Source organism: Ovis canadensis, chromosome 18, assembly GCF_042477335.2.
Source record: "Ovis canadensis isolate MfBH-ARS-UI-01 breed Bighorn chromosome 18, ARS-UI_OviCan_v2, whole genome shotgun sequence".
In the NCBI taxonomy this organism is placed as follows: Eukaryota; Metazoa; Chordata; class Mammalia; order Artiodactyla; family Bovidae; genus Ovis; species Ovis canadensis.
In genome coordinates, this window is record NC_091262.1 from 61,754,472 (window position 1) to 61,778,672 (window position 24,201).

Consider the following 24,201-nt stretch of genomic DNA (forward strand, 5'->3'; position numbering starts at 1 on the left):
CAGAACTTTTCTTTGTTTTCAGAATCTGTAACTGGCTCTGCATGGCTGGTGTTTAGCGAAGAGCGCTGAGAAATGGAGAAATCAGTAGAGCTTTTTATATTGCATGAAAGTTGTCAGACTTTATCCGGTATATATAGAGAATAATTTGAAGGTGTTAAGCAAGAAAGCACCATGATCCTGTGATTGGAGAAACATTTTAGATGGACTGTGAATGAAATGGAGGGCAGGAATGACTGAAAGGAGAGACATTAGGAGGTGACAATGTACTGCAGTTTGCTGGTTCTATAATACATTCTTTTCCCCACATTTTATTTCTGAAGGCTGCATTTATCTTACCATTGGTGGCATGTTTTAGATTAACCTGAAGCTTTTACTTTCTTTCTCAATGATACAAAAAATCATAGTGCAGTTTATGTAGCATGGCAGCTTAGATTCCAATAAGCAGTCAGGAATGATTGCCATCTTAACTAAAATAATAGTAGTGTGATGAAGAAAAATGGATGTGAAATCAAAGTGTATTTTGGGGTTTAGAGCATGAGGATCTGATGACTGCATTTGAAAACACGAAATTGAGACAGAAGCTGATTATTTTTCCTATTTTAATTTTGTCATTTGGCCTGTTGGAGGTATGATAAAGGACTCATTAAGGTTTGTGGTAATCAGAAGTGGAAGGTATGAGAGGGATAAGAGACATAAAGAATGCAGTTCTGTACATAGAGAGTTGAGGGTCCTGGGGACCATCAAAGTTATAGATTGCTTCATTAGGGTTGGTATGTACACCTCTGGTAATGAAAGGAAACCGAGCAAGAGATGTGGTCTCTTCTGAGATGTTTTTTAATCAGCAAAGTCGTTAAATAAACACAGATGCCCTGAGTTGCGAGGGAAATAGTTTCCATTCAAGGACTAATCTTTCATTAAGTCTTATTACAGGACTAAGCATCTTTAAAGCATGAACTCTGATATTGAAGCCTCCATCTTCTGCATGTTTGGTAGATTTCCCTTAAGAAAAGTCTGATCTTCTGTTTCCTGGATCTCCCATATCTTCTAACTTGCATTTATTGTCAGATTAGAGTCACATCTTATAGAAAAATCAAATGTATATGTATTCTATCTGAGTCCAGGAACCTAAGTTGGAGGGAAATTAGCTGTTAGGTCTGTTTTTTTTTTTTTTAACTGGGGTATAGTTGCTTTACAATATTGTGTTAGTTTCTGCTGTACAATGAAGTGAATCAGCTATAAGGATACATATATCCCCTCCCTCTTGGACCCCCCTCCCACCCTTCTTCCCAGTCCCACTCATCTAGGTCAATTGTAGAGACATGGATGGACCTAGAGATTGTCACACAGAGAGAAGTAAGTCAGAGAAAAACAAATACCATCTATTAATGCATATATGTGGAGTCTTAAAAAATGGTACAGAGAAGCCTATTTGCACGGCAAGAACAGAGACACAGATGTAGAGAACAGTGATGTGGACATGGGGAGAGGGTGGGATGAATTGGATCGTTGGGATTGACATGGCTGTTAAGTCTTATCTTCATAACTCCAGAGACCAGGATTAAGATGTCCAGTGGTCTGTAGGAAATACAAAAGATAAGGGAAAGAATAGACTGTGTATTCTGATCATATCCCTACCTTCTCTCTTTTCATAAATTCTTCCTAGACCACCAGCATCATCCACCTCTAGATTAGGCATCGGAAAAGAACTTTGCCTGCTTTCCCTGTGGTGGGGCTCAGAACCTCTGCTGGTATTTCTGGGTGCATGGGTATGCCTGGTGGGTATGATGAGGAGACTCTGGGCTGATCCCCTGGCTCTCAAGTGCTTTTTTGAATCCTAAATAGGGCTTTGGAGTGTGGACTGAAAAATCTCATATGGTACTTGCATTTTATCAGAAGTTTTCTTATGCATTGTCTTATTTGCTCTTTATAAGCACTCAAATAGATTGGTTTGGTAATCAAGACATATAAGTTATACAAAGATACAAGAAAGAATGGCTCATACTTAGAAATGGTTCCTGAGGGGTTACTAGACAAACACTATCTGGTGATTGTTGTATATGTTCCTTTTTTATAGTCATTATATTTCCACTGAGAACCTTAAGCTTCAGAGGATGGACAGTGCAAAACCAGGCAGTGATCTGGCAGATTAGAACCTGAGTTTCCTGAATTCCAGTTCAGTCTGCTTACTAGACTAGGAATGCTATTGAGAAGAGGAGGAAGGTCTTAAGGTGTTTTAAGTTACCTTAGCTGGTCTGCAGTGGAGGTCCCTGAGATAGGCCTAATATCCAAGGGCCCCCCATGTGTCCAGGTTCATTTCAGCAAGCTTGACACCCCTTAAGTTAGCAATGGTACTGAGGATGCCTTTGTCACTATTTGATTCAGAGCAGGGAAGTCTGTGGAGCCCCTTGAAAGGTGAGAGCCATGCAGAGAAGATTTGGGTGCTCCCAGAGACTCACAAATACCCTGTGATTGGGCCCTTTGATTTTGACAATGAACCTGGAGTGTGGTTTCTCTGATTATCCCTGGGCTCAGAAAAATATCCAGCTGAAGGAAGTAGAATATTGATCATTGCCTTGAGCATTATACATAAAGGGTGACTTTCTGGTTTGGAACCCCAAAACTGTTGCTCCAAGGCACCACCAAGAATTTAGATCTGGAGTTTCGTCTTATGACAGGCAGCTCTGTAGAGTGAGATCACAGAGTTCAGGAAAGAAATATGTTAGAAAGAAAAACACTTTCTTGTGTGTAGAAACATGCCCTTCAGCAAATCTGTTAACTTCATTTTAACCTGGACCTTTTCCTTCTTGAATGTAATAAAACCTCTGAAATGACTACACTTGGTGAGAGGGTCTCTTCTGTCATTTACAGCAGCAGAGAATTCACAGAGTAAGTGAATTACTTTGGTTTTCAATAAAAATGTTAATATCTGCCTTAGATGTGAACAAAAGACACTGAATTTCAATAATGAGGTGATCAAATCCATAGGGGTTGAGAAAGACAGAGTATGGTGTTTGCGGAGCAGCTGCCACTCAGCTCTAGACAGCAAGAGGAGGGAGAGGGAAGGCGGGGAGACAGGAGGAGAGGGAGAAAGTGAGGAAGAGATTCAGAGTGTACAAGAGCACAGAGAGGAAGAAAGAGAGAGGAGAAAGGCCCTTAGAGGAGTGCAAACTATGCAAAATGGGGTTAAGAAGACAACAAATCAAACTTCTCTTATTTGACAATAACTAGTAACGCTGTGCTAGCAGTTTTCTTACCAAGAGTAAGAGGTGCCTGCCTGTGCTTCTCTGAATCAGATATGTTACCCCTTGAAAATTCTCTTTGGACCTTTGCAGCACTCATGAAACAGGAACCTTCAGAAAATTTTTTTTTCAATTGTGTAAAATGCAGGTATCCTTTAAAGAGGAACAGCATAATTTTAGCACATAAGAGAAATGTTTACATCTATCAACATTATGTTATCTTGTATTTCAAGACTCAAATTGTCCCTCCTCAAAACCCACAAAGTTTCCATATGTCTTGTTAATGAGACAACAGACTTGTCCATGCAAGACCCTGGCAATCTTTTTTCTAATATAGTGTTATTAATAATAGCATTTAAGGAGCACTTACTATGAACCTACGAGGCACTTTGTTAAAAACAGTTGAATACCATATCTATTTAACTTTAGAGAGCTTTATAGATTGTACAATTACCCCTATTTTACAAGTTGTAAGTAACCTGCCTAATGTCGAAAGGCTAATGGGGAAGAGTTGAGTTTTAACTCAAGTTATATGAGAGGGGATCTATGAGGAAACATCATTGTAAATGGCATTTTCAGGCCATAGGCTACCATTTGTCTAAGACCTAGGAACAGGCAATCCTAGCACTTGAATTTTACTTAAGAATTATTTAGACATAATTTAGGTACAGCTAGCCAGACATCCTGGAATGTGAAGTCAAGTGGGCCTTAGAAAGCATCACTATGAGCAAAGCTAGTGGAGGTGATGGAATTCCACTTGAGCTATTTCAAATCCTGAAAGATGATGCTGTGAAAGTGCCACACTCAATATGCCAGCAAATTTGGAAAACTCAGCAGTGGCCACAGGACTGGAAAAGGTCAGTTTTCATCCCAATCCCAAGAAAGATAATGTCAAAGAATGTTCAAACTATCACACAATTGCACTCATCTCACATGCTAGTAAAGTGATGCTCAAAATTCTCCAAGCCAGGCTTCAGCAATCTGTGAACCGGGAACTTCCAGTTGTTCAAGCTGGTTTTAGAAAAGGCAGAGGAACCAGAGATCAAATTGCCAACATTCGCTGGATCATGGAAAAAGCAAGAGAGTTCTAGAAAAAGCATCTATTTCTGCTTTATTGACTATGCCAAAGCCTTTGACTGTGTGGATCACAATAAACTGTGGAAAATTCTGAAAGATATGGGAATACCAGACCACTTGACCTCCTCTTGAGAAACCTGTGTGCAGGTCAGGAAGCAACAGTTAGAACTGGACATGGAACAACAGACTGGTTCCAAATAGGAAAAGGAGTACGTCAAGGCTGTATATTGTCACCCTGCTTATTTAACTTGTATGCAGAGTACTTCATGAGAAACGCTGGGCTGGAAGAACAAGCTGGAATCAAGATTGCTGGGAGAAATATCAATAACCTCAGATATGCAGATGACACCACCCTTATGGCAGAAAGTGAAGAGGAACTAAAAAGCCTCTTGATGAAAGTGAAAGAGGAGAGTGAAAAAGTTGGCTTAAAGCTCAACATTCAGAAAATGAAGATCATGGCATCTGGTCCCATCACTTCATGGGAAATAGATGGGGAAACAGTGGAAACAGTGTCAGACTTTATTTTCTTGGGCTCCAAAATCACTGCAGATGGTGACTGCAGCCATGAAATTAAAAGACGCTTACTCTTTAAAAGAAAAGTTATGACCAACCTGGATAACATATTCAAAAGCAGAGACATTACTTTGCCGACTAAGGTCCGTCTAGTCAAGGCTATGGTTTTTCCTGTGGTCATGTATGGATGTGAGAGTTGGACTGTGAAGAAGGCTGAGCACAGAAGAATTGATGCTTTTGAACTGTGGTGTTGGAGAAGACTCTTGAGAGTCCCTTGGACTGCAAGGAGATCCAACCAGTCCATTCTGAAGGAGATCAGCCCTGGAATTTCTTTGGAAGGAATGATGCTAAAGCTGAAACTGCAGTACTTTGGCCACCTCATGTGAAGAGTTGACTCATTGGAAAAGACCTTGATGCTGGGAGGGATTGGGGGCAGGAGGAGAAGGGGAAGACAGAGGATGAGATGGCTGGATGGCATCACCAACTTGATGGATGTTAGTTTGAGTGAATTCTGGGAGCTGGTGATGGACAGGGAGGCCTGGCATGCTGAGGTTCATGGGGTCGAAAGAGTCGGACACGACTGAGCGACTGAACTGAACTGAACTGAGTGTCTTAGCTTTATCTTGGGATTTCACTCGAATGTCAGTGTCATTTCTAAAAGCGCAATCATTGTTTTGTATAAGTGATAATTTGGCATTCATATAGACTGGATCCTCTGATCTCGGATATTAAGGTGACTTCAAAACCCCTTACCTCCCAGACTTTGTTCAATTTTGCAAAAGCAAGGCAGGAAGAAAAGCCACATGTGGAAATGTTCTCATTCACTGAAATTTGTGTAGTTTCTTCATATCCCTGTTTGAAATGCTTGGCCTATTTCAGCCTGTGATTTCTATAGTTCTCAAGGGTAAGCTATGTACATATTTAAGTCATACTTATAAATAAATATACATTATTAACTGGCCTATAATAATTTCCTACAGAAAGTGAATTTAATCATTATTTTAAAACCATCTTCTAAGCAAAAATGTGATACTCTGGCAAGATGACTAATCACGTTCTCTGGGGTTCAATTGAACTTGATAGCTCTAATCTTTCTCAAATAAATTCAGTGATTGGAGAAAAGGACATGTCTCTAGAGGTGACTACAAAGGAAACGAGGAAGGAAGAGGGAGACTCACTAGCCTACAAGCACCTATACCTTTGGGTATTATCTCCCGACCTATTTCTGAACAGGTGGCTGCTATCTTCTGAATGTCAGGGTTTGAAGAAATAACATTTTAAAAAACACCAAGAATTTCCCAGAGGGATTATATCCAAAGGTCAGGCATGACTTGCAGTAGAAAATTGATACTTTCTGGAAGCATGGCATTTTTGTATGTGTGTGTTTATTTTAAAATCTACCTGCTGGCATAGGTTAGAAGGGAAAAATCAAAGCAGTTTATGGAACATGGCCATTCAAGTATTTTGCATCCACTAAAATATTTACTTACCATTTTCTAACTACTACATAGCGTATTAACCAGTGTTATCACACTAGAGGCTCTGCCAGATGTTGACATCATTTTCATCTGTAAGTTGTTGCTGTTGTTCAGTCCTAAGTCGTGTCTGACTCTTTGCGACCCCATGGACACCAGGCTTTCCTGTCCTTCACTGTCTCCTGGAATTTGCTCAAACTCATATCCATTAAGCTGGTGATGCTGTCCAACCATCTCATCCTCGGTCGACCCCTTCTCCTCCTGCCCTCAGTCTTTCCTAACATCAGGGTCTTTTCGGCTCTTTGCATCAGGTGGCCAAAGTATGGGAGCTTCAGCTTCAGCATCAGTCCTTCCAATGAATATTCAGGCTTGAGGATTGACTGGTTGGATCTCTTTGCTGTCCAAGGGACTCTCTGGAGTTTTTTCCAGCACCACAGTTCTAAAGCATCAGTTTTTTTGGTGCTCAGCCTTCTTTATAGCCCAACTCTCACATCTGTACATGACTACTGGAAAAACCATAGCTTGGACTATATGAACCTTTGTCAGCAAAGTAATGTCTCTGCTTTTTAATGTGCTGTCTAGGTTGGTCATAGCTTTCCTTCCAAGGAGTGAGCATCTTTTAATTTCATGGCTGCAGTCACCATCCACAATGATTTTGGAGCCCAAGAAAATAAAATCTGTCACTGTTTCCACTTTTCCTCCATCTATTTGCCATGAAGTGATAGGACTAGATGCCACAATCTTAGTGTTTTGAATGTTGAGTTTTAAGCCAGCCCTTTCTCTCTCCTCTTTCACCCTCATTGAGAGGCTCTTTAGTTCCTCTTCACTTTTTTCCATTACAGTGATATCATCTGCATATCTGAGGTTATTGATATTTGTTTTGACCATCTTAATTCCAGCTTGTGATTCATCTAGCCTGGCACTTCACATGATGTAATCTGCATATAAGTTAAATAAGCAGAGTGACAATATACATCCTTGATGTACTCATCTCTAAGTATATCACAGTAAATTATTTTATCCCTTATAATATCTTTAATAATAAGAATTCTCAAACTTTCCTGACTGGCCTCTCAGGTAGAATGCTAAGGCAGGCACATCCTAAGATGACCTTGGGAAATCACAGCTTCTTTTAATCCTTCTCCTTGAAAGCAGGTGGACCTGTAGTTCCTTCTGGCCAACAGAATATGGCAGAGAGTTGTCAATTCCTTGGTTAGATTGCTGCTGCTGCTGCTGCTAAGTCGCTTCAGTCATGTCCGACTCTGTGTGACCCCATAGACGGAAGCCCACCAGGCTCCCCCATCCCTGGGATTCTCCAGGCAAGAACACTGGAGTGGGTTGCCATTTCCTTCTCCAATGCATGAAAGTGAAAAGTGAAAGGGAAGTTGCTCAGTCATGTCCAACTCTTAGCGACCCCATGGACTACAGCCTACCAGGCTTCTCCGTCCATGGGATTTTCCAGGCAAGAGTACTGGAGTGGATTAGGTTACATATATGACAGCTGTGCTGGAATGTCACTCCTGTGGTTCAGTTCAGTTCAGTTGCTCAGTCGTGTCCGACTCTTTCGACCCCATGAATCGCAGCACACCAGACCTCCCTGTCCATCACCATCTCCTGGAATTCACTCTAACTCACATCCATCGAGTCAGTGATGCCATCCAGCCATCTCATCCTCTGTCATCCCCTTCTCCTCCTGCCCCCAATCCCTCCCAGCATCAGAGTCTTTTCCAATGAGTCAACTCTTCACATGAGGTGGCCAAAGTACTGGAGTTTCAGCTTTAGGATCATTCCTTCCAAAGAAAACTCAGGGCTGATCTCCTTCAGAATGGATTGGTTGGATCTCCTTGCAGTCCAAGGGACTCTCAAGAGTCTTCTCCAACACCACAGTTCAAAAGCATCAATTCTTCGGTGCTCAGCTTTCTTCATATGTGAAGTTAAAATAAGTGTCCTTCTTAGCAGACTAGAGAGCTTCTCCCGCTGGCCTGAAAGAGGTAAGCTGAATACAACGGGACACTGTACGGAGAAGGACCTGAGGCAAGGACCTAGGGAGTCCTATAGGAGCTGGGAGCAGTATACAGCCAAGCGCCAGCAAGACCTTAATCATGCAACCACCAGGAAACACATTTTTCAACAATCTGAATCAGCTCGGAAAAGGAGCCCAAGCTCCAGATGAGAACATTGTCCAGCTGACACCTTAACTGTAGCCTTATGACATCCTGAACAGAGGATCCAGCTCGACTGTGTCCAAAATCCTGACCTATGGAAACTGTGAAATAATAAATGTCTATTGTTTTTTTGGGAGGAGTCTTCGTTACACAGCAATAGAAATGAATATAGATGTTGTGTCCTGCCTGTCCTGTTCATTTTCATTCCCCTGTTGAACTGAGTGCTAACAGAATTGTACATATGTAACTTAAAATGACTTCAAGTTTTAGTAAACTTTAATAGCTCATGTAAGGTTGCTAGTAAATAGCCTTTTAATCCTATGTAAAAATAGAAGCCCTATGGAAAGACAAGTCATTTGTGCACATTTGTGCATTGCATATAGGAACCAACTGTAGGATGTTTGAGTGAGCTGAGGATTTGTGCTGAGAATTCTTGCTTTCTATTTTCAAGCTTGGAATTTTGGGAGGGGTTATCTCCGCTGATAAGCATTTTAATCACAAAACACTATAGTCACAAAACACTTTGGTGTTTTCATTACGCCAGTTGCTCTGTTTTCTGGAGTTTGATGGCCCATGTAATCATAAGTCAGAAGGGCATCTGATAGAAGAAGGAGGTTGTGTACTGTAACATTATTCTTGAATAAGGCTGAGAACTATAATTTAATATGAGGAACTCTTTAATTAGCTCTCTGTTTCAATTTCTTTAAAAAATAACAACCTAGATTTTTAAGTTGTAAAATTAATGCAGTTTCAAGGGTTTCCCTAGTGGCTCAGAGGTTAAAGCGTCTGCCTGCAGTGCAGGAGACCTGGGTTCGATCCCTGGGTCAGGAAGATCCCCTGGAGAAGGAAATGGCAACCCATTTCAGTATTCTTGACTGGAGAATCCCATGGACGGAACAGCCTGGAGGGCTACAGTCCACGGGGTTGCAAAGAGTTGGACACGACTGAGCAACTTCACTTTCACTTTCAAGGTAAAAATGTCAAGCCATGCAAAAGTATACACTAAAATATCTGCTTCTGACCTCAGATCGTGAACACTTTCCCCTTGGGCAACAACTGTCAGCAGTTCTTGTGCGTCCTGTGAGAAGTGTGGGATGCATTTAGATGTTCACATATTGTTTTGGAGATTTATGTGAACGCATATCTCTTTGGACATACCTCCAAGCATAACATGCACTCTGTTCTTTCTCATATTTTTTGAGTGTAACAATATATCCTGTAGATTTTTTCATACAATGAACTTACATTGTTTTAAAATAATTTTAAAATATGACAATTTAAAACAATTACAATTTTTTAGAACTTAAAATATTATTGCAAATATAATTAAAATATGACATTAAAATATTACAAATATCATATATACTTTTATATCCCTGTGGTACATATTGTATCAAAAGCACTTAATATATATTAACCCATTTATTCTCAACAACAATTCTATGAAATAGATCCTTCTTTTAACACCACCTTACCGATGAGGACATGAAGGCACAGAGAAGTTAAGAAGGTTCTTCAGGGTCACAGAGCTAGGAAATTTTGGAGCCACCCAGATAATAGCCCAGGCAGTGGAGTCCCAGAATTAGTACCGACTAAACCCTCTAACTCCAGGAGTTGGTGATGGACAGGGAGGCCTGGCGTGCTCCAATTCATGGGGTCGCAAAGAGTCGGACACAACTGAGCTGCTGAGCTGAACTGAACTGAACTGAACCCCTCTAACTGGATTGGTACTTCAGTTGTTCCTAATTGTTTTTATTTTTTAATATGGCAAACTATGCTCCAAAGTGTTTTGGGGGATACATTTGCAGTTGCACACATGTGAAAGTCTTCATATAGGATAAATTCCTCAAGATCAAATTTCTGAGTTGGAGGATATGCAAACTTTTAGCTTTCATAGACACTGTCAAGCTGCCTTTTAAGGAAGTTATGACACTGTGTACACCCACTGCCAGTGTGTGATAATGCCTTTTTCTTCACAGCCCTGCCAAAATTGTATACTATCAAACTGATGCCAATCTGGAAGCAAAAAACTGCTATCTTTATTTTGCTTTAATTTACATTTATTTATGAAAAGGATTGGGCATCCTTCCATCTGCTTATAAGCCATATGTGTTTATTTTTCAGTGAAATGCTTATTAATCTACATTTTTCTAAAGGATTTTGGGTATTTTCCTTATAGATTTTTAGGACAGTTTTATATTTTAAGGAGACTAGGCTTTTACTTTTGAATATATTGCAAATATTCTCCCTCAATTTTTTTTTTTGACTTTGTCTTTGTTAATATTATTTGGTTTTAGCCACACAAAAGTTTTAAGTTTTCATGAGGGGAATTTACCAGCATTTTCTGTAACAGCTCTGAATTTTCTAGTCTTGATTAAGAAAGGTTTTCAACTTCAGAATTATGCAAAATTGAGATATATTCTTTATTATGGTTGTAATTTCATTATTTTTCCTTCAAAGTTTAAACCAGTTGAAATTTATTTTCATATGAAGATTGAAGGAAGACTTCAGCTTTACTCTTTCTTTAAAAAGCTAACTGTAGCTAACTAGTTTATATTTCGGGGCTCTTTGTAACCACTCCATAATCTGGCTACCACCTACGGTTCCCTCTGCTCTCCACCTCTCCCCTCTCATAACTGTTCTTTTTCAGAATTTTCTAGCTATTCTTTTTTTTTTTTTTACTTTATTTTACTTTACAATATTGTATTGGTTTTGCCATATATTGACATGAATCCACCACGGGTGTACATGCATTCCCAAACATTATATATATATTTTTTTTTTCCCAATTAAACTTTATTTAAAATTTTATTTTCAAACTAAAAATTGTGTATATTTGGAGTATACAACATGAAGTCTTTATATACATTGCACATTGTAAATTGATATTGTATATAGTAAGATTCAGAGAAGGCAATGGCAACCCACTCCAGTACTCTTGCCTGGAAAATTCCGTGGATGGAGGAGCCTGGTAGGCTGCAGTCCGTGGGGTGGCTGCTAGTCAGACACGACTGAGCGACTTCACTTTCACTTTTCACTTTCATGCCTTGGAGAAGGAAATGGCAACCCACTTCAGTGTTCTTGCCTGGAGAATTCCAGGGACGGGGGAGCCTGGTGGGCTGCCGTCTATGGGGTCGCACAGAGTCGGACACGACTGAGCGACTGAACTGAACTGAAGACGATTACTGTTGTTGTTGTTCAGTCTCCCAGTCATGTCCAACTCTTTTGTGACCCCTATGGACTGCAGCACTCCAGGCCTTCCTCTCCTTCACCATCTCCCAGAGTTTGCCCAATTCACGTCCATTGCATAATGATGGTTGGTTGCTTGGTTGGTTTAGTTGCTAAGTCGTGTCCGACTCTTGCGACCCCATGAACTATAGCCTGCCAGGCTGTTCCATCCATGAGATTCTCTAGGCAAGAATAATGGAGTGGGTTGCCATTTCCTCCTCCAGGGGATCTTCCTGACCCAGGGATCGAACCCAGGTCTCCTGCATTGCAGGCAGCTTCTTTACCGACTGAGCTATGAGGGAAGCCCCAATAATGATTAGTACAGTGAAACTAATTAACATATCAGTCTCCTTACATAATTATAATTGTGTGTGTGTGTGTGTGTGTATGTGGAGAATTCCAGACAGAGGAGCCTAGTGGGCTATAGTCCATGGGGTGGCAGAGTTGGATGTGCTAAGAGATTAACACTTTCTTTTCAATTTGTGGTGAAAGTACCTGATATCTACTCTTTTAGCATATTTTCAGTAAATAATATGGTATTATTAACTAGTTACCATGCTGCACATGAAAGCTTTAGAATTTATTCATCCTTCACAACTTATAACTCTGTACCTTTTGATCAATATCTTCCTTTCCCCCCACCTCCCTGCTTCTGGCAATCATTGTTCTACTGTGCTTCTATGAATCAACTTTTTTAGATTTCACATCTAATGAGATATCGTTCTTTTGTGTCCAGCTTACTTCACTTAGCATAATGTCTTTCAGCAATTAAAGCTGAAAAATACTTTGTCTCTTTATCAAAAAAATGTTATCACACCATGTATTTAGATTAATTTATAGAAAACTGTAGTATTTATTTATTGTTCAATTGCTAAGTTGTGTCTGACTTTTTGCAACCCCATGGACTGCAGCACACCTGTGGGCTTCCCTGTCCTTCACCATCTCCTGGAGCTTGCTCAAACTCATGTCCATTGAGTCAGTGATACCATCTAACCTTCTCATCCTCTGTCACCCCCTTCTCCTCCTGCCCTCAACCTTTTCCAGCATCAGCATCTTTTCCAATGAGTCAGCTCATTATTGAATATCTAAAACCAAGAATCCATATATATTTCCAGTAGTTCATATTTTTATGACTCTTAAGAAAATTGTGAGGTTCCCTATCCATTTCTTATTTTATTACCAAGCTGTACATGAATATTTGGGTCTACATGAGTATTGGTGTTGGTAAATAGGATCTTGTCTTACACTGCTATTTTTAAAATGGTTATAGTTTTTATACAGGAAAGCAGCTGGATTTTTAGGATACCAATTTTATAACAACTAACTGAAATATTTTGTAGTTTCTTTGCTCCCTGGCTCCCTTTCTCCCTTCCCCTTTTCCTGCTGCCTTCCTTCCCCCCTCTCTTCCTGTATCTTTCACTCTTTCTTTCTCTCATTCTCTTTCTTTTTTCCCCACCCCCTCTCTCTCTCATTCATTCATGTTTCCTTTCTTTTGATTCTCTAGGGTTGTTCAGATAACAGTTATGTCATCTATAGATAGTTTTGCTACTCCTTTACTCTAAAAGTCTTATATTTTCCCTTTTAGATAATTGAATTGATTGGTACTTTCAGAACAATGTTGAATAATACTAAAATTTTTTTACCTTGTTCTTAACCTGATGGGTAAGCTGTTGATGTTTAACCATTAAAAGATGTTTTGCATAGTAAATCTGTTATCTATTGTATGAAAGTGAAAAGCAAAAGTGAAGTCGCTCAGTCGTGTCTGATTCTTTGCGACCCGTGGACTGTAGTAGCCCACCAAGCTCCTCCGTCCATGGGATTCTCCAGGCGAGAATACTGTAGTGGATTGCCATTTAAAGGCTCCCTTCCAAATGTAGCCAGGAATTTTTGAATTTTACTAAATAGTATTTTTATTATCTACAGAAATGATAACTTGTTCTGAATTTACCTATAATGATGAATTATTATTAAATGGTTTCCTATGATGGATTTCCATAGATCATGCTTATGTTTCTGAATAAAACCTGCTCACTTGTTTATGGTGTATTGATCTTTAAATGTGCTACTGAAATGTATTTGCTAAGTTTTACTTGGAATATTTTTCATTGTTTTCATTATAAATGAGATTGATCTGTTGTCCTTTTTGTGGGCTCTTTTGTTGAGATTGAGTGTTGACATTATGCTGCCTTGGAAAAGAGTATTTTGAGATGTTCTTTTACTAGTTATTTGTGAAACACTGTAAATAACATTGAAATGATCTCTCCCATTCACAGATATATTTAACGTTTTTTATTTTTTTAAAACATTCTGGACTCTTCTCCCTAGAAGGCAAGTTCTTATTAGACTCATCAGAATATAATCAGATTTGAAAACTAGTCAATTTTAGCTTTCTTGAGTTAATTTTAGTAATATTTTTCTAAAATTGTTTAGAAATAATATTTAGTTTATCCAGATATGTCAAATTTATAAGAAGAATTTTACAAAATATTTTTGCTAATCATTTTCCATTTATTATTTCTAACTTTGCAATTTTGTAATTTCTTCCTTTTTTTTTTAGATTTGCTGGCAGTTACCTGTTTTCATGCTGTTTTCGCCACTGCTCCAAGAACCCTTCTTGTTTTGCTCATGATTTTTCTTGTTTTATTTATATTATAGAAAAAAATTACTTTTACTTTTTATTTTTTTTTCTGTATTGATTTACCTTTATTAACTTATTTTTAGTATTTAGTCTTGAATAACATGGTACAAATTTCCACTGAGTATTGCTTTAATTATATTACAAAAATTCTGATTATATTATAATTTTCTAAAGTAATTGGGGGTATTATCAACCTTTCTTTCCTTATCTATATTTTTATTATTTTTCTTTTCCTTGAAGCATATTTATACATTTAAACACCCTTAAGTTACTGTTACTTCATAATCCAGAGTTAGAAGCTACTGACTCTACCCCATGAAAGATGAAGAAATCTCAGGGCTTTTTCCTCCTGTTTTCTGGAGCTTACTTCCTAAGCTTTGTTAGTTAGATTATAACTTTTAATTTGACTTCATAACACTGGTATCATTACATTCTGTAGCTGTAATTTATTTAACATTACAAAGCTTACCGTCCCTCAGTTTTACATGGCTTGTTCAATTATTTCCTGAGTTTTCTGTTTGGGTTTTGTAATTCTGTTTTCTCCTCAAAATACATAAATGTCTGTTGATTTAAAATCAAACTATTTTATTCATATAATTTTCTTGTGTCTTGTTTCCTTTGAGTGTGCTCAACTACCTTCTTCTTATCTCTTTTTTATGACTTTGCTATTTTATTTTTATTTTTCATAACATTTTAATACTACAAAGCAACACATACACATTGCAGTAAATTTAAAAAAAACAACCCACAGGATCACATTTCAACTCCCAAAGATCACCAGTACAATATCACTAAAAGAATACATTACATATCCTTTAGATATTTCTCACACATACATAAATATACACATATATAATAGTTTCCCTATCATCTAAAATGTAAAAAGTCTTTATTGATAATCCAAGGGCAGGCTGTTTGTATTCAACCTTGAGTAGCTTGTTTTGGGGCCTGGATGGTAGTGCATTCTCAGTCTCGAAGGCTAATTGTTATTCATTCCCTCAGTTGTGTCTGACTCTTTGCAACCCCATGGACTGCAGCACACCAGGCTTCCTTGTCCTTCACTGTTTCTTGGAGTTTGCTCAAACTCATGTCCATTGAGTTGGTTATGGCATCCAATTATCTCATCCTCTGTCGCTCCCTTCTCCTCCTGACCTCAATCTTTCCCATCATCAGGGTCTTTTCCAATGGAAGCTAATAGTTTTACCAAATTCAGTATTGGTTATTCTATAGTTTTCTCCCTTTTAACTTGCAGATTCTGGATTTTTTAATTTCATTGTTCTGGTATTTTAGAATGAGAAATCAGAGCATGTATAGACTTCAGATATCTGTGAATATAACCTTAAAATATAGTCACCCCTTGGTATCTGCCAGGGACTGGTTCCAGGACATCCCTATGGATACCAAAATCCTCGGAGGCTCAAGTCCATTATGTAAAGTGACTTAGTATTTGCACATAACCTACACACATCTTCCCATATACTTTAAATCATTTCTAGATTATTTGTAACACCTGCTACACTGTAAATGCTATATAAATAGTTGCTGGGCTTGTAACATGTTCAAGTTTTGCTTTGGGTAACTTTTTGAAAAAATTTTTAAAATATTTTCAATCCCATAGTTGAACCCGTGAATGAAGAACTGAGGATACAGAGGACTAACTACCTTGGGCCGTGGGAAGAGAACACACTGAACCCCTCCACAGTGTTGGCAGTGTTGTCATTCCAAACCATACATTTCATCTCTCAGACCATTTTATTTATAGAAGTTTAACTTTATTGATAGTTGCAAAACTATTGTCATGTTAACAAGAACCACCAGTTCTTTTTCTGTTCAGTTCATTTGTTTTTTTTTAAAAAAGGGTCATTTCCAGCTCTTTCTCTTTTTACCTCATGGTGAAATTTCTATCATAAATTTTAATTGGCCTATGGTAATTCACGAAGAATTTCTGCTATTTTATTTTCTTTCAAATAGTCTCCCCTCTTACTTTTTGTTTTCCTATTTTCCACTCTTTCTCTTTATTTTTCTGTTTCTTTCTCTCTACATGCATGGCATGGAAACACACGTGCTGACACACATATGCACACCCACAGACACAGAAATGTTCAGTCTTCCACTCTTTGTATTGTGAGTGTAGTGACAGTCTGAGAATTAACACCCTCATATGGTCCTGAACATGGACTCATTAGTCATTGTGTAACTACAGAAGGTGTGTTTGTGAGGTAAGTAGAGGTGGGGGTTTCTGTTGAAATTTCCTAGGGAAAGAAAATAAGTGAAGGGTCTGATATTATAATCCATTCTGTCTAACAATATGTTTTGTGTTTTCTTTTTCTCCCTTCTCATAAAGATTCCAAGACAATCATGAAACACTCATAACAATGTGAGGATATATGACAGAGGGTGGAGGACAGGATTAAAACAAGGCAAACTAGTTTTATAACCCAATCATCCTTAGAAAACCAGGCTAATGAAATGCATTTTTCTTCTAATGGTTTTCATTTCAGGGTACTGTGTGGTTTTTCCTGGAAAATGTGATAAATTCTTGCCTCACAAATCATTTTGATTTCCTCTTGTAGTCACATTCTGTCTAATTTTGCTGAGTTACTGGCTGTACATTGACTGCAGTGATAGTCATCACCACCAGTATTACCAGGGATCAGAAAATAGGACGGAAATCATACCTTTCACTAAGAATTTTGTGACTTAATTTTCTTATAGCTTAACTGATATGGAAAACAGAAAATGACATATTGCTTTATAATTTCATAGGCTTGACTGTATATGTATATGCCTTGTATAGAATATGCTCAGGGTAGGTACTCAGAAACTGATGTGTTATTGAATGAATGAAAGATAGACAAGCAGAGGAAAGTGGTTTAAAGAAATAATCTTGACAAATTAGAATGGACAATTTACGACTAGCATAATTCAGTAATTTTTGTCCTGATTATTTTTTTAGCCCAAATCCAAAACATAGTCCATAGTGTGGAGATCTGCAAACCTCTACTATTGAGAGGGACTAATTCTTAGTCCTTGGATGGAGAAGATATTTTTAAACAATGCTTCACATACACATACTCATTCATACATATGCAGTTGGACCCAGTGCCGAAACACTGTGGATTAAATTAATGTTGCTCTTAATATTGTACTATAATGATGGAAAAGACTGGAAAATGGATCAGCTTTCTATTTTATTGTTCATTATTGGCCATCTCAAGCTCAAAGCTGAAAAAGATTAACTTTCAGGCAGTCTCTTCAAAGTTTGGAGATTTATTCAGGATAAGCATCTGGAACATTGGAGTCTTATCTACACTATTCAGACCCATCCAGCCCCAAATGTGGTTAGAAACATAATAAGATTCTTTCCTGTGGGAAAAAGTTAGACATTTCTCTTGTCAGCAAAACTAGAGTGTTTGGATTTTTTTTTTTTAATTTAAGCACTTTCACAATTTTTTTGTAATCCAGCTGTGTCCAGGAAGTGACAGTTATAATCAAAGTATAATTCATATGTTTTCCACTCTTCTCAAAACCTTCTTTGGAAATTAGGACATGATGGAGATTTATGTGTGTTTTCCATTCCTAATGAATTCAAATGTGATTGGATTGGTTTTTTGGGAAAAAGGAAATTGAATACCTTGAACCTATTTCTTTTGAAACAGAAACTTTTTTTTCTGTCAGTTGGAAACACTCAGTACAGTGCAAACCATTTTACTTCTTTTGAGGATATACAGATAAATGATTTGAAGGATATTTTCCAGAAATGAAATAATTGCAGTAACCTGTTGTAAAGTGACAGAACTTTGGGTAGCATGTGGACTTTCCTGGGCCAGAGGCATCAGTGAGTCTTGCTCCAGGGACTGTAGCTTTGGTATGTCATCTACAGAATTCATCTTACAGGAGTTGCTAATGCAGGTTGATTTTTAAAGCCCAGAATCTAATGTCACTGATTTATGGATTATCCCTGTACCCATTAGAATCACAAATTTTAATATAACAAGAAACTGAGATAATCTAGTCCAGTGGTTTTCTTAAAACAACATTTTAGTGTTCAAATTTGAAATTTCTTCAAACACACTGGAAGTTATGGAAAATAGCAATAATATGCATTCAGTAACAAGTATTAAGCTAAGGATAATATTTTTCTATATCTGCTTCACATCTCTTTCTAGAAAATAGAAAAAAAAATGCCTGATACAGCAAACTACCCCTCTTCTACTCCCCAGTCCCTTTGCCTATTTTTTTTCCCCAAGTAAACTCAACCTTGAAATGCATACAGGGTTTTTAATCTTTTCTTCTGATTTCTTTCTTCAATAACACTATGTGGCATTGTTTTACATGTTTTGAAATTTACATAAATTAGATCTTATTATGCATGCCATTTTGCAAATTGCTTTTTCACTCATTATTGATTTTTGAGATTTTTACCAACATGGTACATTTGCCATGCTGGTAAATGGAGATCTGGCTCATTTATTTTAACTGCTGCATAATATTCCTTTTTACATTTTAGAAACTGTCAAGCTATTTCCAGGTTCTTATTATTCTAAACAGTGCTTCTGGAAGCATCTTCCCAATGTCTCCTTGTGCACATATTCCCTGTGCTTCTCCAAGGTCAAGAAGGTGGAAATAGATGTGGAACTTCTGGGTTGTATACTATATTTTAAATTTTATTGGCTTTTGTTCTATTGCTCTTCATCATGCTTGTACTAGTTAACATCTGCACCAGCAATTGCACTACCTGGTTAAGAGTTTCTGCTCTCAGATTTACTTTTTGCAACATGACATGTGCCAAATGGTATCTCATTGTAGTTCATTTTGCATTTTCCTAGTTAACTAGTGACATTGAACATCATTCATCTCCTCTTCTGTGACATGTCGTATTGTATTTATTTGTTTACTGATCCATTATTTTTTCTGCATGGTTTTTCTGTGACTTCTGTATATATTCTGGATTCTTTGCTGATTACATGGGTTACATATGTCCTCTTCCAACTTGTTTCTTACCTTTCACTTTGTTGGTTAAGTCTTTTGTTGAAGATAAATTTTATCCGTATATATTTGTGTCTTGAAACACAAGCATATGGAAGAAGAAATTCTTCTCTAATATCATCAAATATTATAAATTTTCTTTGAAAGTTTTCACGTTACTGATTTTCTTCTTTACTTCTTTAACTCATCTGCATTTTATTTTTGGCAGTGACATTAAGAATGACTTATCTTTTTCCAAATAAATAGCCAATTTTCCAAAAGTATTTACTGAATAGTCTATTTACTATCCATTGGCCAGATCTAGTCACATGGCCCCACCCAACATGAGGGAGCAGGAAATTAATTCACTGTTTTCAGTGTGCCCAGAGTCAGGAAGAACTGAACATACTGATGAGCAGCAATAATGACTTACATGGATGTGATAGTTTTAAACATGTGTTCACAGATTCTTTGACACTCTTTTTTTCTGAAGATGGAGTCTAATCTCTTTCCTTTTGAATGTGAGCTAGGCTTAGTGACAGACTTCTAATGAATAAAATGTGGTAGAAGTGATGATTTATGGCTTCCAGGGTAAAGTGATAAAAAGCGTTGTGGATTTCTATTTTCTTCCAGATTGCTCACTAGAGGGAGCCAGCTGTCACATCTTGGGGATGCTCCAGCAGCCCTATGGGGAACACATGTGGTGAGGAACTTGGCAACAGACAGCATTCACTTATCAACCTTGCAAGCAAGCCACCATAAGAACAGATCTTCCAGTCCTGGTCAAGCCTGAAGAGGACAGAAGCCTTGGTCAGTCTTGACTGCAAACTGATTAGTTTTCTGCGCCAGAACTACTCAGTTAAGATTTTCCTGAATTCCTGGTGAACTGAAGTTGTATGAGATAATGAATGCGCATTCTTATTCTAAGCCAGTATATTTTGGAGTAATTTGTTATTACAGCAATATATAGTGGCTCAGATGGTGAAGAGTCTGCCTGCAATGCAGGAGAACCGGGTTGGATCCCTGGGTCGGGAAGATCCACTGGAGAAGGAAATGGAAGCCTATTCCAGTATTCTTGCCTGGAGAATTCCATGGACAGAGGAGCCTGGCAGGCTATAGTCCATGTGGTTGAAAACAGTCAGACATGACTGACTTTCACTTTCGATAGATAATTAATAGAGTTCTGGCAAATTTGAGATTTATGTTTGATTCAGTATGATTTAAAATATAAACTGTGTGACATAAATCGTATCTAATTTAGTAGCTTTACAAGATCATCTCAAAGAAACTTAACAACCAGAACAGATAAAACTGATGGACAACTAGAGGCCTGGAAACACACCTCTGCCTATTAAGGTGCTGTGGACAGAAAAAAAACAAAAGGCCAAAACAAAAAATATTAAACAACAATAGGACCCTCAGATAGAAAGTTGTAACTATGAGTGTTCCAGACCGCAGTGACTAATTTGCTATTCATCTGCTTACACAGGCAACTCTGTGCAACTCTGCTTCAAACTGAGTAGAGATTTGTTTGCCTAATGTCATATGTTATTGGGGAAAAAGATAAGGACCCAGTTAGTCTCTAGCACAGAAATGTCACTACTATGGTTTTGGGATGGTCAAAGTAACTTATGTAAGACAAGGTTTGGGAGCAAGAAAGGACTATGCAAATGTACTGCTGGAATTATAGATCAGTTAGAAAAGGTTAGGTTTTGTTGTGTAAATGGAAACTCCAATATCTTAAAGCCTCATGTCAGTCAGTTTTAGGCTGGCTCTGGCTCTGTCGTGTCATCTGCCGTCTGAGACCCAGAAGGCAGCACCGCCTCTAGCTGGAGCAGTAACGCTTGTCACGGGAGAGGAGAAAAAGCCGTGAAGGACTTCGCGGAAGTGACGCTGTGTCTGGGGTCCCCGAGATCACCCCTAGACACAGTGGTTCACTAGAAGGGCTCACTAAACCCACAGCATGTACTCATGTGGTGATTTACTACCATGAAAGAATATGAAGCAAAATCAGCAAAGGAAAACGTGCCTGATGCAGATTGTGGAGAGTATTAGGCACATGTATCCAAGAATTCTCTCCCAGTGGATCACACAGGTGGGTTTAGTTCTTCCAGCATCAAATTGTACAAACATATCTGACGTGTTGTTTTTCAGGGAAGCTCATTAGAGACTCACCACCCAGGGATTTGATTGGAGGATAGTTGCACAGGCACACTGTGCCTCGCACATACCTCAGTTTTGGACTCCATAAGCCACACTGTTTGTGCCGGTAGTTTAGATACAGTGAGCTCTTTTTACCAGAGAATGATGGGAACCTTTCTGAAACCAAGCTCTCCAACACCAACCAAGTGCCAGCCTTGAAAGTGGGCCTTCCTAAGCCTAATGGCCTCAGGCCTGCTGTATTAACTCCTTTCCGCACAGACACATATCACTTCTGCTCTTGTCTCACTGGACAGAGCAGGCCATATGGTAAAACCTGAAATCAGTGTGGTGAGAAAGTATGACCCACCTGCAGGGAGTGGCAGCCCATCAGTTTGAACAATAATACATTCTACTAATGGATTATTATGTAGATATCTGAGTCTTGAGACATTTCCTTTCTCTAATTAGCAGACTACTAGTGACATCTGGCTAAAGGCTAGCAGGGGGCACTCTTTCTGCCTCCGTGGTGCTTCCCTGGTAGCTCAGAGGTTAAAGCGTCTGCCTGGAGTGTAGGAGACCTGGGTTTGATCCCTGGGTTGGGAAGATCCCCTGGAGAAGGAAATGGCACCCCACTCCAGTACTCTTGCCTGGAGAATCCCATGGAGGGAGGAGCCTGGTAGGCTACAGTCCATGGGGTCACAAAGAGTTAGACACGACTGAGTGACTTCACTTCACTTCATCCTTTAAATGAAACAACAACAACAAAAATAAGGAATTGGTACCTCTCATACGCAAAGAATCAGACATGACCAAGGCGACTTAGCACGTATGCATACATGTGTATAGGGGCTTCCCAGGTGGAGCTGGTGCTCAACAATCTGCCTGTCAGTGCAGGAGATGCAACAGACACAGGTTTGATCCCTGGGTCAGGAAGATCCCGTGGAGGAGGAAATGGCACCCCACTCCAGTTTCTTGCCTGGAGAATCCCATGGACGGAGGAGCCTGGCAGGCTACAGTCCACGGGGCCACAAAGAATTGAAAAAACTGAGGGACTGAGCACACATACATGTATCTATGTGTACCTCTATATATTCTCACAGCCTGCGTTCAAGTAATGTAGATATTTTTATTGAAATGAATTGAATTCCATAATGACATGAATGGAAAATGTAGCAACAGATATTAGAGAGATACTCAGTACTGATACATAAAAAGCAATTATTATTCATTCTTACTATAATTGATAATAATTTTCTTTTTTTCCCCCCAGATCGGATGAGTCTCTGATTCCTTTTGGAGGCAACTACTTTCATTTTGTTTTGGCTGTCTTTGGAACTATACTCTATTTGTTAAAGCTCTAATCTTCTCAGGCACTTGAGATTAAACCCGTGAAGGGTTGTTTCATGGCCTTTGCTATGTTTTCTTATCACTGTACCTTTTAGGCTTTCAACTGTATTTTCCAGTTCTGGCTTGCCTGTGGCCTTCAGCATAAATTCTATCTGCAAAGTGGTTTGTGCCAATGCTTTCTTCATCTCTCTCAATTGTTTTTATGCTTCTTTTTATTATTTTTCCTCAGCTCTTTGACCTTTTATTCATTAGCTCAAACTACATGAAATGCATGTCTTTTTTTTTTTTTGACTGAGTTAAGTCAGAAAAATGGCAAAGTGGGTGGCTTTTTTTTACATTTTTTACTTTTCTATTTTTGTATTTCTTGTGTAGTTTGTTTTCCTTTTAAAAAATCTTGTTCCACTTCGAAAGAGAAACAAGTTTAATTATTTAGAAACAGAAATAAAATCTTGGTTTTAAAAAACTGCAGCTTTTAACCTCTGCTTCCTCCACCAAAAGACAGTTATTTAGAAGGAACTCACAATATATGAAAGCAACAATATTTTGCAGATAACATTAGATATTTTAGAAGATAACGTCTCCCATTTCAATGAACAGAGGACTTTATGTCATCTCTTCTTTATGGTTAGATGGCAGAATGTTTTATTGCTATTTATAAAAGCCTGCATTAAAAGAATGCAATATTGGTTCTCCCAGAGTGGGATCTATTTGGAAAACTAATTATCTCTGAATGGCTGCAAATTTTCAAGAATCTTCCAAGAAGACAAATCAGGAATACCATCTAAATGACTTATTGCAGTAAGGGATACTTTGGGGCTCTGGGGACCTCCCAAGCAGCTATTTAAAGCTCCTCTGCTCCCTGCCTTTCCTCCCATTCCAACCTCTGCAGACTACCTCAGCTTGTATTTCACAGAGAAAATAAGGGCCACCAAGGGAGAACTCGCTCAGCTCACTCACCTGCCCTGCCTACGCATTTATCTGCTTTTCTGGCTCTAATGCTCTTTCCTTCCACTTCAGTGAAGGACTGTGCTCTGCTCCATCAGAGGCTGATCCTGCCACATGAGTTCCTGCAACTTCAAGGTTCTTGGTCCATCAAATACCTCTCATCTTCGGTTTCCCCACTACCATTTTGGCTCTTTCCTTTATGTCTATAGATCTGCTTAAGTTTTCTCTGCTTAGACAACAGCAGTAACATCACACACATGCACACACTTGCTCTAGCTATTCTTTCTCTTAGAAAGGTCATTATCGCACCATCCACACTCTTTGCTATGGCTTGCATGAGGGATTCTGCTGCAATCTGAGTGCACTTGTGATTCAGCTTCATCATTAAATGACCACTTCTACTTCCTTTTCTTATTCTATAATATGTACCATGGTTTGGTTGAGCCTTTAATTTTGGCAAATAT

At 38.6% G+C, this 24,201-nt stretch overlaps 1 long non-coding RNA gene across 1 annotated transcript in view; it reads left to right on the plus strand.

Annotated features, from left to right (window-relative positions):
• LOC138423165 (uncharacterized) overlaps window positions 1-23,255 on the plus strand; it is a 178,649-nt gene extending 155,394 nt beyond the window's left edge. Inside the window, exons 3-4 of the long non-coding RNA XR_011250157.1 lie at window positions 19,937-21,398; window positions 22,716-23,255. This is a non-coding gene — a long non-coding RNA (uncharacterized lncRNA). The remainder of the gene's footprint in view (window positions 1-19,936; window positions 21,399-22,715) is intronic.
• Window positions 23,256-24,201: the final 946 nt, after the last annotated feature.